General features: G+C 48.8%; 1 protein-coding gene and 1 pseudogene across 2 annotated transcripts in view; both read left to right on the forward strand.

Annotated features, from left to right (window-relative positions):
* The window catches only part of NCOA3 (nuclear receptor coactivator 3), a 119,996-nt gene that overhangs the window by 64,136 nt on the left and 43,719 nt on the right, over positions 1–12,141 (forward strand). The gene's annotated exons all lie outside the window — the stretch shown is intronic.
* LOC148524137 (uncharacterized) lies at positions 2,162–3,898 on the forward strand (annotated as a pseudogene).

Below are 12,141 nucleotides of genomic sequence, written 5' to 3' on the forward strand. Positions count from 1 at the left end.
AAAGTATTGTTAGTTTAGTGGTTTATTCATTTCTTTGCTTATATTTCAGAATCTTTCTATTAAATCATTGCTATAAATACTGCGATTCTGTGCGCACAATTTGAATTATTGACCACCACACTTTTTTCTGTTTGAATTTTTTAATTTTTTTTTTAAATGTATTTTAGTTATAAAAAGGTGTTTTATGAGAAAAAGCTGTACATTTTTGGTTTTGTTTCAGTTTTTTTTTTTTTTTTTATGAGAAACAAACATATTCAGTTATGGATTTTTATCAAGTCAAGTCCCACATCACAAAGTTGGTTTGAGTTATTTCTCTTATTTAGAGCAGAAGTTGGCTTAGGAAAGTCGTTAGAGGCGTGCTGTCGTCTACTGATGGATTTCTCTTTTGTTTTCTCCCATGGAACTGTTCTTGGCATAAAACTTTATGCTACTGTAGGACTTAAAATATTGACAAGTCCTGTGTTATAGGGTTTATAATTACTGTACAACTAATACGTTGGCTACATACTTAAATGACTGATCTGTCACCATCTGAATAGGCGATTTCTAAGCTATACACTCTTACCAATCAGTGGCTCGATATGTCTGGCCTGACATCACAACTGGCAGGCATTTAAACTTACCCGCCCAGTTGTGATGTCCGTGTCGGCGGATCCTGCGGGCAGTGTACGAGTTGCCTTGCATACATGCAGAAGCACCGATATCTGTCAGATACACTGTGTCCGCAAACTGATCTGTTTTGTGAACGACGTTGTTCACAGATATATTGGGTCTATACACTTGCCAATGTACTCGTGATATGTCGACCCACCATATGTGTAAACTGTTCTATTATTGGCTGCTGACATAAAATGTGTGTATCTGTTGGCCCCACCAATTACAATATTACTTCCTCTTTCGGCTGGGCTGCGGGACACTGGGCCATGGGTTGTAGGTGGGAAGGCGTGGATTTGGCACTAACACTGAAATCTATAACTCCTCCCCTCTGCAACCCCTGACTTCAGTGTAAGTTTAGTGCCTGTGGGGAGAGGCACGTTTTTCAGGGATGCTCTGCAGCCCTGGTTTAGTTTAGGGATTTTTTCGTTTATTTTTTACTATAGGTGCTGGTGCGCTGCTTATAGCAGCACACAGCTGGAGTGTTAAGCGGCGGGGAAAGCCGCATCTAAGGGGGGGTGACGCTGAGCGCTTCCCCCATTCCACACACTCCGGTCTCTGAAGAGGCTGTCTGGGCCCGGGGATAGCTCGCTGCTGTTACCTGGTAGAGGTGCAGGCAGTCAGCGTGGTCCTGGATGGCGGGCGCCATCTTGCTGGGTTTCTTGGCGGCTCCTGTGGGGAGAGCGCCGACTACAAACCGACCGCAGGTGAGACCTACAGCAACACCACACTGGACATGCTGTTCTTGGAGGCTATGCAGTGTTGGGCCTGGTTAGTACTTGGATGGGAGACCACCTGGGAATACCGGGTGCTGTAGGTAAATGCGGGTCAGTCCAAGTGCTTTCCCCACTGAGGGGAGTAACGCTTGAAGGAAGGTGCAGTGAGGCTTGCTTTAGTATGATGGGGGAAGGAGCCATGGCTGCTGGTTCCCCCCGCTCTGCAGTGGCAAAATGCAGGCTCCCAGGAAGTCTGATCAGCATGGAGGGAGGGCAGAGCAAGCTCTTTACCCTCTGCAGCATACAGCTAAGTAGTTTTCGGTATTACTGTAATCTGTTCTTGTGCCTGTTTGGAGGGTTTGCATATTCATTGCCACTTGTTATATTTTTTGTTTTCTTTTCTGGGCTAACTGCTGCGGCAGGGCAGCGCAGGAATGGGGGTGCTCTAATGACGGACAAAAAGTCCACAAAGGGCCAGAACTCCACTATGACTATATATTTTACATGTGCCCAGTGTCAGGCTAAATTGCCGTGTGGACAACTGGATGCAGGGGCTTTGTGTATGGGACTGTCAGCTGGGGCCCACATGTGTGCAGCCAGCTGGGGTAGCCACTCCGATTACGGAGGAGCCGGCATGGGCTCAGGCTATGAGCCGTTCACTCTCTGATCTGGTGACGTTGCTCCGCCGTAGAGAGGAATTAGCCCAAGCAGAGCCAGCGCCTGTTTTTCCCTCACCGCCTAGTGTTGCAGGGGGTGGTTACCAGGGTCCTGATCCTCCTTGGGTACGTACCATGGAGCGCTCGGCGGTAGGGGTCGAGAAAGTATGGGCCTTTATGGAATGCTGCTTTGAGGAGTCTAAACTACGCACTACGCATAAGCGTCCTCCTCCATCCAGTGTCTTGTTGGAGTCAGATCCTGAGGGGGGAGAGGAAGAAGAGGAGGAGGAGGAACTCCAAGAGGAGGTTCTGCCCAACGAGGATGGCTCAGACTCTGCATCAAGTTAGGGCGTAGAGGACCTTATTATAGCAGTACGACAGTCTTTGGACTGTTTGGACCTTGACGCCTCAGCTAGGGCGGAAGGGCCGTTTAAGCGGAGGTGTAAGAGGGTCGTTTGTTTCCCAGTGTCTCAGGATCATTCAGATCTGGTAGAGGAAGCCTGGAAGACCCCAGATAAAAAGTATGCTACTCCTCGTAAATTTGCACCCCTTTTATCCCTTTCCACAGGAGCAGGTTGCTAAGTGGGAGCTGCCTCCAAGAGTGGATGCGGCTGTGGCTCGTTTAGCAAAGCACACGGCTCTGCTGGTCCAAGGGGCGGCCTCCTTGAAGGATTCGCTGGACAAAAAGTTGGAGGGATGCCTTAGGAGTATTTTTATGGGCGCCGGAGTGGTTATTCGCCCATTACTGGCATCTGCATGGGTCTCTCGAGCCATGGAGAAGTGGGCTGACAAATTAGTGGCAGGCCTTGCCAGTGACTCATCCAGAGAGGACTTACTGGTACTGGCCAAACAGATGCGTGCGGCTGCAGACTAAGTGTGTGAGGCCGCACACGATGGAGCACAGATTTCCTCTAGAGTCTCAGCCACGGCAATCACGGCACGCAGAGCAGTCTAGCTTCGCGCCTGGGAGGCGGACACCAACGCTTTAGAGTCTCTGCCTTCTTGTGGAGGCATCCTGTTCGGCTCTGAGCTTGATACTATTATATCCCAGGCGACAGGTGGAAAGAGCACTTTTCTGCCTGTGGTACCCCAGGAGCCAAAGGGCTCATATTTCCGAGTTTTCCGTTCTTCCTTTCGAGGAGGGGGAACGATTAGAGGTTAGGGGGCCCGAGGATGCTCTTTTCCCAGTAGGGGTTCTGCCCCCCCGGGGAAGATTCTCCAGCACATTCAGGCACCCGGGTGCTAGGGCATCTGAGAAGCAGAGTACCTGACAGGATCTCAGCCCATCCGGTCTCAGGGAAGTTAGGGGGCCGTCTCCTTCTTTTCCGAGACAGGTGGGTAGCTTCAGGAGTAGATGCCTGGGTAAGGGGCATTGTATCCCGAGGTTATGTGATCGACCCAAGGGGGCAGCCGCCACGTTTCTTCACTACAGCATTACCCAGGGAGCCGAAGAAGAGACTGGCCTTAAACCAGGCTATCAGTTCCCTCTGTTTAGAAGGGGTTATAGTTCCTTTTCCACAGTCTCAACAGGAACAGGGGTTTTACTCCAGCTTGTTCCTAGTCCAGAAACCCAACGGCACTTATCGGCCGATTTTGAATTTACAAGCCTTGAATGCCAGCCTGTGGGTGGATCGGTTTCGCATGGAGTCGCTCCGATCAGTGATACATGGTATGTCGGTAAACTAGTTTCTGGCATCTATCGACATCAGAGATGCATATCGCCACATACCGACTTGGGCGGGGCATCAGTCTCTACTCAGGTTCGCGGTCGGAAGAGCCCATTACCAGTTCCAGGCTCTGCCGTTCGGTTTGGCTACAGCTCCACGGGTCTTCACAGTGATCATGGCAGCAATGGCAAGCTTAGAACGGTGATTCCCTATTTGGACGATTTGCTAGTAAAGGCGGATTCCGCTGCCCAATTTCAGCTCCACCTGGATCACAAGGTACAGGTGTTACAGCATCATGGGTGGATACTGAATCTCGAGAAGAGTCACCTCAGGCCGTGCCAACGTCTGACGTTTTTGGTGGTGATCTTCCATACAGCACTGGAAAGGGTTTTCTTGCCCGAGCCCAAAGCCTGGGCCCTTCAGGACTTAGTCAGGAAAGTGCTGTCTGCCCCTCGGCCATCTGTTTGGCTGGGCATGAGGTTACTAGGCATGATGGTCTCTACCTTCGAGACCATCCACTACGGCCGCTTCCATTCACGGATTTTCCAGTGGGAGATTCTCCGGATTTGGAAGGTCTGCTCAGACGACCTTTCTTCTCCAGTTGCTGGTTCTGTCAGACAGCACTCGTCAGTCACTTCGCTGGTGGCTGATTACCGATCTTCTTCTCCAGGGTCAGTCCCTGGTGACTCCCAACTGGATTGTCACCACAGACGCAAGTCTCAGAGGTTGGGGAGCGGTGACGGAGAACCTGTGTCTCCAGGGGACCTGGTCGTCATCAGAGATAGGTTTCCCAATAAATATGCTGGAGCTCCGGGCCATTTATCGGGCACTGTGCGGGGCTCAGACCCTCCTGGCAGGCTGACCAGTGATGATCCAATGAGACAATGCCACGGCAGTGGCATATGTAAACCAACAGGGCGGAACCAAAAGCACACTTGCCATGACAGAGGCAAGTCTCATTCTCTCTTGGGCGGAGACGTTCCTCTCGGCAATTTCAGCAGTCTTCATACCGGGGGTGGAGAATTGGAAGGCAGACTACCTCAGCAGGACTACATTCCTGCCAGGGGCGTAGTGTCTTCACCCGGAGGTTTTCCAGCAGCTGGTCCCGAGATGGGGGCTGCCAGAGGTGGACCTGATTGCGTCTCTCCACAATTGCAAGGTCCCTCGATTTTGTGCAAGGTCCAGATATTCTTTGGCATTTGCAGTTGATGCCATGACAGTTCCCTGGAATTTTTATCTGGCCTACATTTTTCCTACAATTCCCATGTTACCAAGAGTACTCCGTCGAGTCAGGGAGCAGCAGGTTTCAGTCATCCTAGTGGCTCCAAACTGGCCGCGACGATCGTGGTTCGCCAGTCTGCCTCTGCGTCCAGCTCTTCTGCTACAGGGGCCATTCTGTCACGAGGACCTACTTCAGTTGGCTTTAATGGCCTGGTTGTTGAGACCAGGCTCTTGAAGGCCAGGGGTTTTTCCCCTTCAGTCATCAGGAGCATGCTCCGGGCGCAGAAGCAGGTTTCCGCGCAGAACTACCACAGGGTTTGGAAAACCTATATTTTGTGGTGTGAGCAGCGGGCAGTACATACTGCCCAGTTCCGCCTGCCAAGATTTTTAGCATTTCTGCAGGGCGGTCTGGAGGCCGGCTTACGGCTTCAATCTTTGAAGGTACAGATTTCGGCTCTTCCATTTACTTTCAGCAACGTCTGGCTCTCCTCTCAGGTGCAGACTTTTTTTTTTTTTTTTTTTTTTTTTTTTTTTTACAGGGGGTCTTGCGAATACAGCCTCCGGTTCAACCACCAGTAGCGCCATGGGATTTGCCCCTGGTTCTGTTGGCTCTTAAGCAGGCTCCGTTTGAACCTTTGGAATCCGTGGACCTTCGGTTCATAACGTGGAAAGTGGTTTTTCTTATGGCCATTACCACGGCTCGGTGGGTCTCTGAGTTGGGGGCCTTGTTCTGCAAACCACCTTTTCTTGTTTTCCATGACGATAGGGCTGTACTCAGGACGGTTCCTTATTTTCAGCCGAAAGTGGTTTCATCTTTCCACTTAAACCAGGAGATTGTTTTTCCTGTTTTCTCATCTTCAGAATCCTCAGGGGACCAGGACGATCTATCACTGTTGGATGTTGTCCAGGCCCTAGGCATTTATTTAGACAGAACTTCGATCTTCTGTAAGACGGACTCTCTAATGGTTCTCTACGACGCCCACATACAGGGCTGGCCAGCCACAAAGCAGACCATTGCAAAATTACTCCGCTCAGTGATTTCAAGGGCTTACTCAGAGGCGGGGCGCCCGGCACCAGCTAGGGTGTTAGCTCATTCCACTAGGGCCGTGGCGGCCTCCTGGGCGGCGTGTCACGGGGCCTCGGCTGAATAGGTTTGTCGCGCAGCTACCAGGTCCTCTGTCCACACGTTTGTGCGGTTCTACAGGTTTTATGTTTTTGCATCCGGGGACATCCATTTTGGGCGTACAGTTCTCCGGTCGGGCAATCTGAGCGTTCCCTCCCATGGGGGCGGCTTTTGAACATCCCATGGTCCAGTGTCCCCCAGCCTAGACGAAAGAGAAAATAGGATTTTTGGGTACTTACCGTTGAATCCTTTTCTCTGAGTCAGGCTGGGGGACACTGCGTTCCCTCCCTCATGCTTAGCGGTATTGAGTATGAGTTATGATTTTGGGTCGTATTGACCGTCAATTTCATTTTTCGGAGTGACAGTGTCACGGAGTATTGCTTCTCCTTGCCAGGCACTTTTGAAGTTGTACTGAAGTCAGGGGTTGCAGAGGGGAGGAGTTATAGATTTCAGTGGTAGTGCCAAATCACAGCCTTCCCATTTACAACCCATGGTCCAGTGTCCCCCAGCCTGACTCAGAGAAAAGGATTCAACAGTAAGTACCCAAAAACCCTATTTTTGTGTTTTGAAGAATGGGGAGCAGTGCTTCTCTATTGCTTAACACAAATTACTCTAGTTTACAAGTGTGTATGTATGTATGTGTGTGTGTGTGTGTGTGTGTGTGTGTGTGTGTGTATGTATATATATATATATATGTGATCGCACTTTAAAAAAAAATGGGGTCCTACCTGACCATTTCTGGGTCCCATCATAATTTATGCTTTAGAGCTCCCCATATGCCTCTCAGACCTCCCCACATGCCCCTAAAATGCTGATCTGATACCCCCAGCAGCATCAGAATTCCCCACAAGCCCCTTAAATGCATGTTTTAATTCCTCCATGATCTTTCAGGTAATTTGACTTGTCTGTTCACAAAATCCATAGTGAATAAGTAGGTTTACCATATCGTCCCTTTAAACTGGGACACTCATGGATTACACAGGTTCTGTGGCTCCTTAAAACCAGGTGAAATCCAGGCATGAAGTCAGCCAGTCACAGAACCTTTGTAATTAATTAATGTGTCTCGTTTTAAATTGATATTATGGTTAGCCACTTTAGGTAATAGGCATATTTATCAAAGTATAAATGCCCGGTCTTTACACATTATTTCGCACATTAATGCCCTTTAAACTTTATGCCACAGCAAAGCCCAGCCTTTACACATTATGCCATGCAGTAATACTCCATACAAAATGATGCCGCACATTAATGCCCTGTAGTCCCCCTATGCTTTGCCCCCAGTAGCAGCCCCCCAGCAGCAGGTCCCCCTGTGCATTGCCCCCCAGCAGCAGGTCCCCCTGTGTATTGCCCCCCATATGCCTTCAACCACCTATGCTGTCCAATGAAGGTATCTGCCCCAATAGGTGTGAGTGACCTGGGCATTAGGCCCAGTCCACTAAAGGGCAAATCGGTGGGCCCGCTAGTGACCTGGGCCTAATGCCCAAGTCACACACCTATTCAGGGGGCATATACCTTCAATTGGGCCTAATGCCCCCTATGTTGCCCGGGCCTTGTGCCCGCCTATAGACCCGCAGGCCTATTGCCTGAATTTATCCCACGGGCCTAGTGCCCGACAACCCTGGTGGTCTAGGGAGGGGTAAATAACGGTGGCCCAAGGCCGCCTACCCGCACGCTTCAGTCTTCTGCTGCTGGCCCGTCCTGGCCAGCGGCACCGCCTCTTCCTTGTTGATCACGCCATCTCCTGGCCTCTTGCGCGGCCGCCGGAACCGTTGCCACGCCGCTCCTCTCTTCGGGAGGTTTTTACTTCTCCCCTCCGCCGACGAACTGAACTTTCCTGCTCAGCGGCGTCTTTTCAAGACGCCGCGAGTGGGCGGGGCTATGACGCGGCGAGCTGCGATTGGCTCGTCGCGTCTGCCTCCTTTTGGCTGCTGGACCGCGAGTCAAAAGCTCGCCAGTGCCAAACCACCGCCGCTGCTACTTGGCTTCCGGGCAGCGAGCTCCGTTCAGCTCGTGCCCGGAGCCAAGCTTCTCTCGCCGCCACTGGTGGAAGGGACCAGGGGTCCCTTCACCAGGTACCCGCCGTGGTGGCTTACCCGGTGCTGGGAACAAACACTGTCCCAGCGCCGGGCACGGATGCTGTGCCGATGCTGGGATCAGACACTTGATCCCAGCACGGCTTTCCACAGCAGCAGCCAATGAGAGTCTATCTCACTCTCATTGGCTGCTCTAACAGACAGCGTTATGTCTGTCTCTGCAGAGGGACGCGCTGTGCTGCAGCCAGCTGTCAGGGATTGGCCACAGCACAGCGCGTCCCCGGGGACCCGGCTACTTTAAAAAAGTGGGTCCCCAGTGCCCAATATCGGGTAAAATACGCGCTATAGCGCGTATTTGCGAAAAAAAAATAATATATATATATAATTTTTTTTTACTGTTATAAACTGCACTACACTCTTAGTAATAAAATCCAACTGGCCTCGGTGCCACCACTCCATGCATGTGTAGTCCAAACAAATGAATGGGCACTCAGGAGACACGGTATGAGATGCAAAAAAAATTAAGTGGATTGTAGAATCATGTCAATGTTTCAGGGCATCCGTCCTTTCGTCAGGACACACTTGCAGTAACAGACAACACGTTGTCTGTCCCAACATCAGCTGTAGGATGGTAGAGCTGGTGGAACCATGGTTAAACAAGGATGCGGTCAGATTTCCGACAGATGGGATTTCGGCATTCAGAATGCCGACGCTGGATTCCCGGCACTTATAAGAATACCGGCGCCGGGATCACAAAGATAAGTGTTGGGGTCAGGGGAAGGCTTAGGCACTAGGGGGAGGGTTAGGTTTATGGTTCTGCAGGGGGGGCGAGGGCGAGAAGGGAAGTTAGGTGTAGGCTGTCTGGGGGCGGGAGGGTTAGGTTTAGGCACTAGGGGGGAGGTTAGGTTTGGCCTGAGGGGAAGGGGTAGGGTTAGGTTAGGCTTACTTACCTGGAGGCGTTAGGATTGTAACCTGGTTGGAATGCCGGCGCCGGGATCCAGAGTGTCGACATCCCGTACCCATCTCGGTCAAACATTGAGCTGCATAGTGTGATCAGATTTCTGCGTCTAAAGGGCATATCAGTGGCTGAAATTAATCGCCAACTTGTCGAGGTGTACAGTGATAGTCTTGTCACGGAAACAGGTTTGGGTTTGGTGCACTGCCTTTGATAACAGCAGGACAGACATTCAAGATGAGCAGCGATTCGGCTGGCCAAGCACAGATAAACTGGGGTACAGGAAAGGGTGATCACGTTGGATACCGAAGCAACTCACAGAAGTTCACAAAACCATTAGGATGGGTTTGTGTCTCATGCACTTGACGCGGTACCATGAGGTGGGAGTGCAGTTCCTGCAGTGTAATGTTGCAGGCAATGTGACACTGGAGACAAAGCAAGCATCCATGACATGGAAACACACATCGTCCCCACCTTCAAAGAAATTCTAAAGAACTCTATCTGCAAAGAAAGTTATGGAGACTGTGTTTTGGGACTACAAGGGCTATATACTCTGTGTAAATTAATTTACACAATGAGAGTTCTTGTTACTTTATTTATTGGGCCACCCTCGTATATCTATATATCAAGTCAAAGATGGTTTTTCAGAGAGCATTTAAAGATTTGATGGATAGGGTTATAATCTTTCCGGGCATAGGAGGGGATCCATAGGTGGGTCGCGGCACGAGAGTAGATTGGTAAGCCAGTGTGAGTGCTGATTATCAGAGATGAGGTGATGCGCATTTTGGAGGTATATCTAATGCTGGGCATACACTCTACAATTATCAGTCCAAAGTGTCTGGTGGGAAGGAAAATCGGGTCCGTTTTCTAGTGTTTGGGAGCAAATTTCTTTTGTCATTTGCTCCCATTCATTACCAGATTTTCATTCCCACCAGCCAGATTAGACAGATATCTGACAGAGAATTGCATAGTGTATACCCAGCATAAGAAGACCACATGTATGTAAATTAAATGAGTGTGATTTTAATGTGTATTGTTCAGCATACCAAAATGTCTCATTCAGAGAAGAAGCAAGCTTGTTGCAGGGAGGGAGGAAAGTGAATGTAATATGCTATTAAGACCTTTTCTATCTCTGACATGAGAACTGCTGCATATGTACTGTAATTGTGTCCCACTAAGGTTGTCTGTAGTTTTTTCAGCCAGGGTCAGCAGCAAGCAGTGATATTTGTCTCAGAAATACCCTTGGTCATTTTCTAAGCTCAGTGTACCTGTGACTGTTATAAACTGCACTACTTATCTTACTCTGCTGCACAGCCTGCTTTTAAAGGTGTAATATTCAGGATCTGCAGCCCTGGTAGTTTAATAATTGTAATGAAATCAGCTCCAGCTGCCTGCAGGTCTCCTGTCTGTCTCATCCCATCTGTTTATACTTTGAGACATCTTTGTGCGCTCCCTTCCCCCCTCATCTGGAAGTTGCTCCTGTTTTTGCATAGTGGCGTTCTTTAGATCTGTGTATCGGGACATCATTTCTATACATCTATATGAACTGATGGAAAGACATCTGTAAGGATAACGAATCGGAGGGGAAATAAAGTACTTGTGTGTCACACTCTGCATTCCTGGCAGCCGGTTATTACTGTGAATTGCTGATCAGACTTTGTTTATGTTAGCTTCCCCCTCCGTTCACCTTAGAAATGTAATTTAGCCATGATATATAGTAAATGCCACAAAAAACTTGTTTTACAAATTAAAGAACAAAAAAATAAAAAAAATAAAACCATCCCAGTTTATTGTGTTCACGAAGATAACTTTTAAAGTGTACTGTATAATTTGTTCTGTGCTATATCATTCTAAAACTCTTCAGAGGATTTGACTGTAAAGTAAACATAGGGGCAGGCTCAGAGAAGGTGCCGCACAGTGGTGGATTTCATACAGTACTGAATACTGCAGTGTGTTCTAGTGTGAGAACAGTAAGGGACCAGCAGTAGTACAGCGTAGGAAGGCGCAGGCCCAGGAGCTGCTGCTGTGGGGATGTTCAGTTAATTCCCATAGGGCAGATAGTAAGCCTTTCCTGGAGTGAGGCCACATACTGCATTGCATCAGGCTATTCCCTCGTTCTACATAAGCCAGCACTGTGTTCAGCTCATCGCTGTGGAGTGTGAGGTCCATCTCCCACCATTACTAGTGCCAAAGTCTGACGCACACATGTTACTACAGATTGATTCCGTACAGGCACAAGCAGGACCTCATAAGCATCAGGTTGTCTGTCCCTTTTATGTAGCTCATACAGAAAGCCTTGTTAAAACGTGTGATTAATGGCATTGGGGGTCTTTAGCTTGTGGGTCAAGTTTCTCTATGATCCCACTTTTGCAGCATTATGTGTACTACCAACATTTTAAATACTTGACTAGATATAAAAAAAATAAGTTTGTTTCCAAAAGTAAAATAACCTAAAAGAAATTACATTAAGTTCAAAGATTTCTCCCCAGGGTGTTTGTGGTACTGATCCCCATATATGTACTGTGCACAGAACTCCAGCAATTCATAGCCAGGACTGTGTCTCCTCTTTGCATATAATGAATAATTTAGTTCCTGCACAAGCATCAGATCTATGTTATTTAAGATAAATCTATTGGCTACTTTGTAGTGTTTATTTTTTGTCTTCTTGCTACGTGTTGAGTATTCCAGTTAGAGCCGGTACGGTTCCTTTATGGACTTGTAAGTGCAGCCTCTCAAGCCTCATGACAGTGGTGTTTCCTGCTGTCCTCTCCCTGCACCTCTGTGCAGACTGCAGTGTGTGATTTTACATGTGAATGCTTTATAAATATCTTCCAAGAGCAATTTATTTTTCTAATTAGCCCGAGCAGCCCCTGCTTTGCATAGAGCTTCAAGCCGCACTCAATAAATCAATTTAAATGCACAGCTGCTGATATACAATTTCTGTCTCATTCTCCTCCTTCTCAGTCTGTCTCCCTCCTCATCTCTTCTCCATTCCCTTTAGGCACCCAAAAAGCCTGCTAATTAACATGGCTAATGAATCTCTTTACCATATGCAGGATTAAACACTGCTAGTGCCACAAATCGCAGAGACGAGCCGTGACACTTCCTACTGATTG

The sequence above is a fragment of the Taudactylus pleione genome, unplaced genomic scaffold (assembly GCF_031769625.1).
Source record: "Taudactylus pleione unplaced genomic scaffold, aTauple2 ptg000121l, whole genome shotgun sequence".
In the NCBI taxonomy this organism is placed as follows: Eukaryota; Metazoa; Chordata; class Amphibia; order Anura; family Myobatrachidae; genus Taudactylus; species Taudactylus pleione.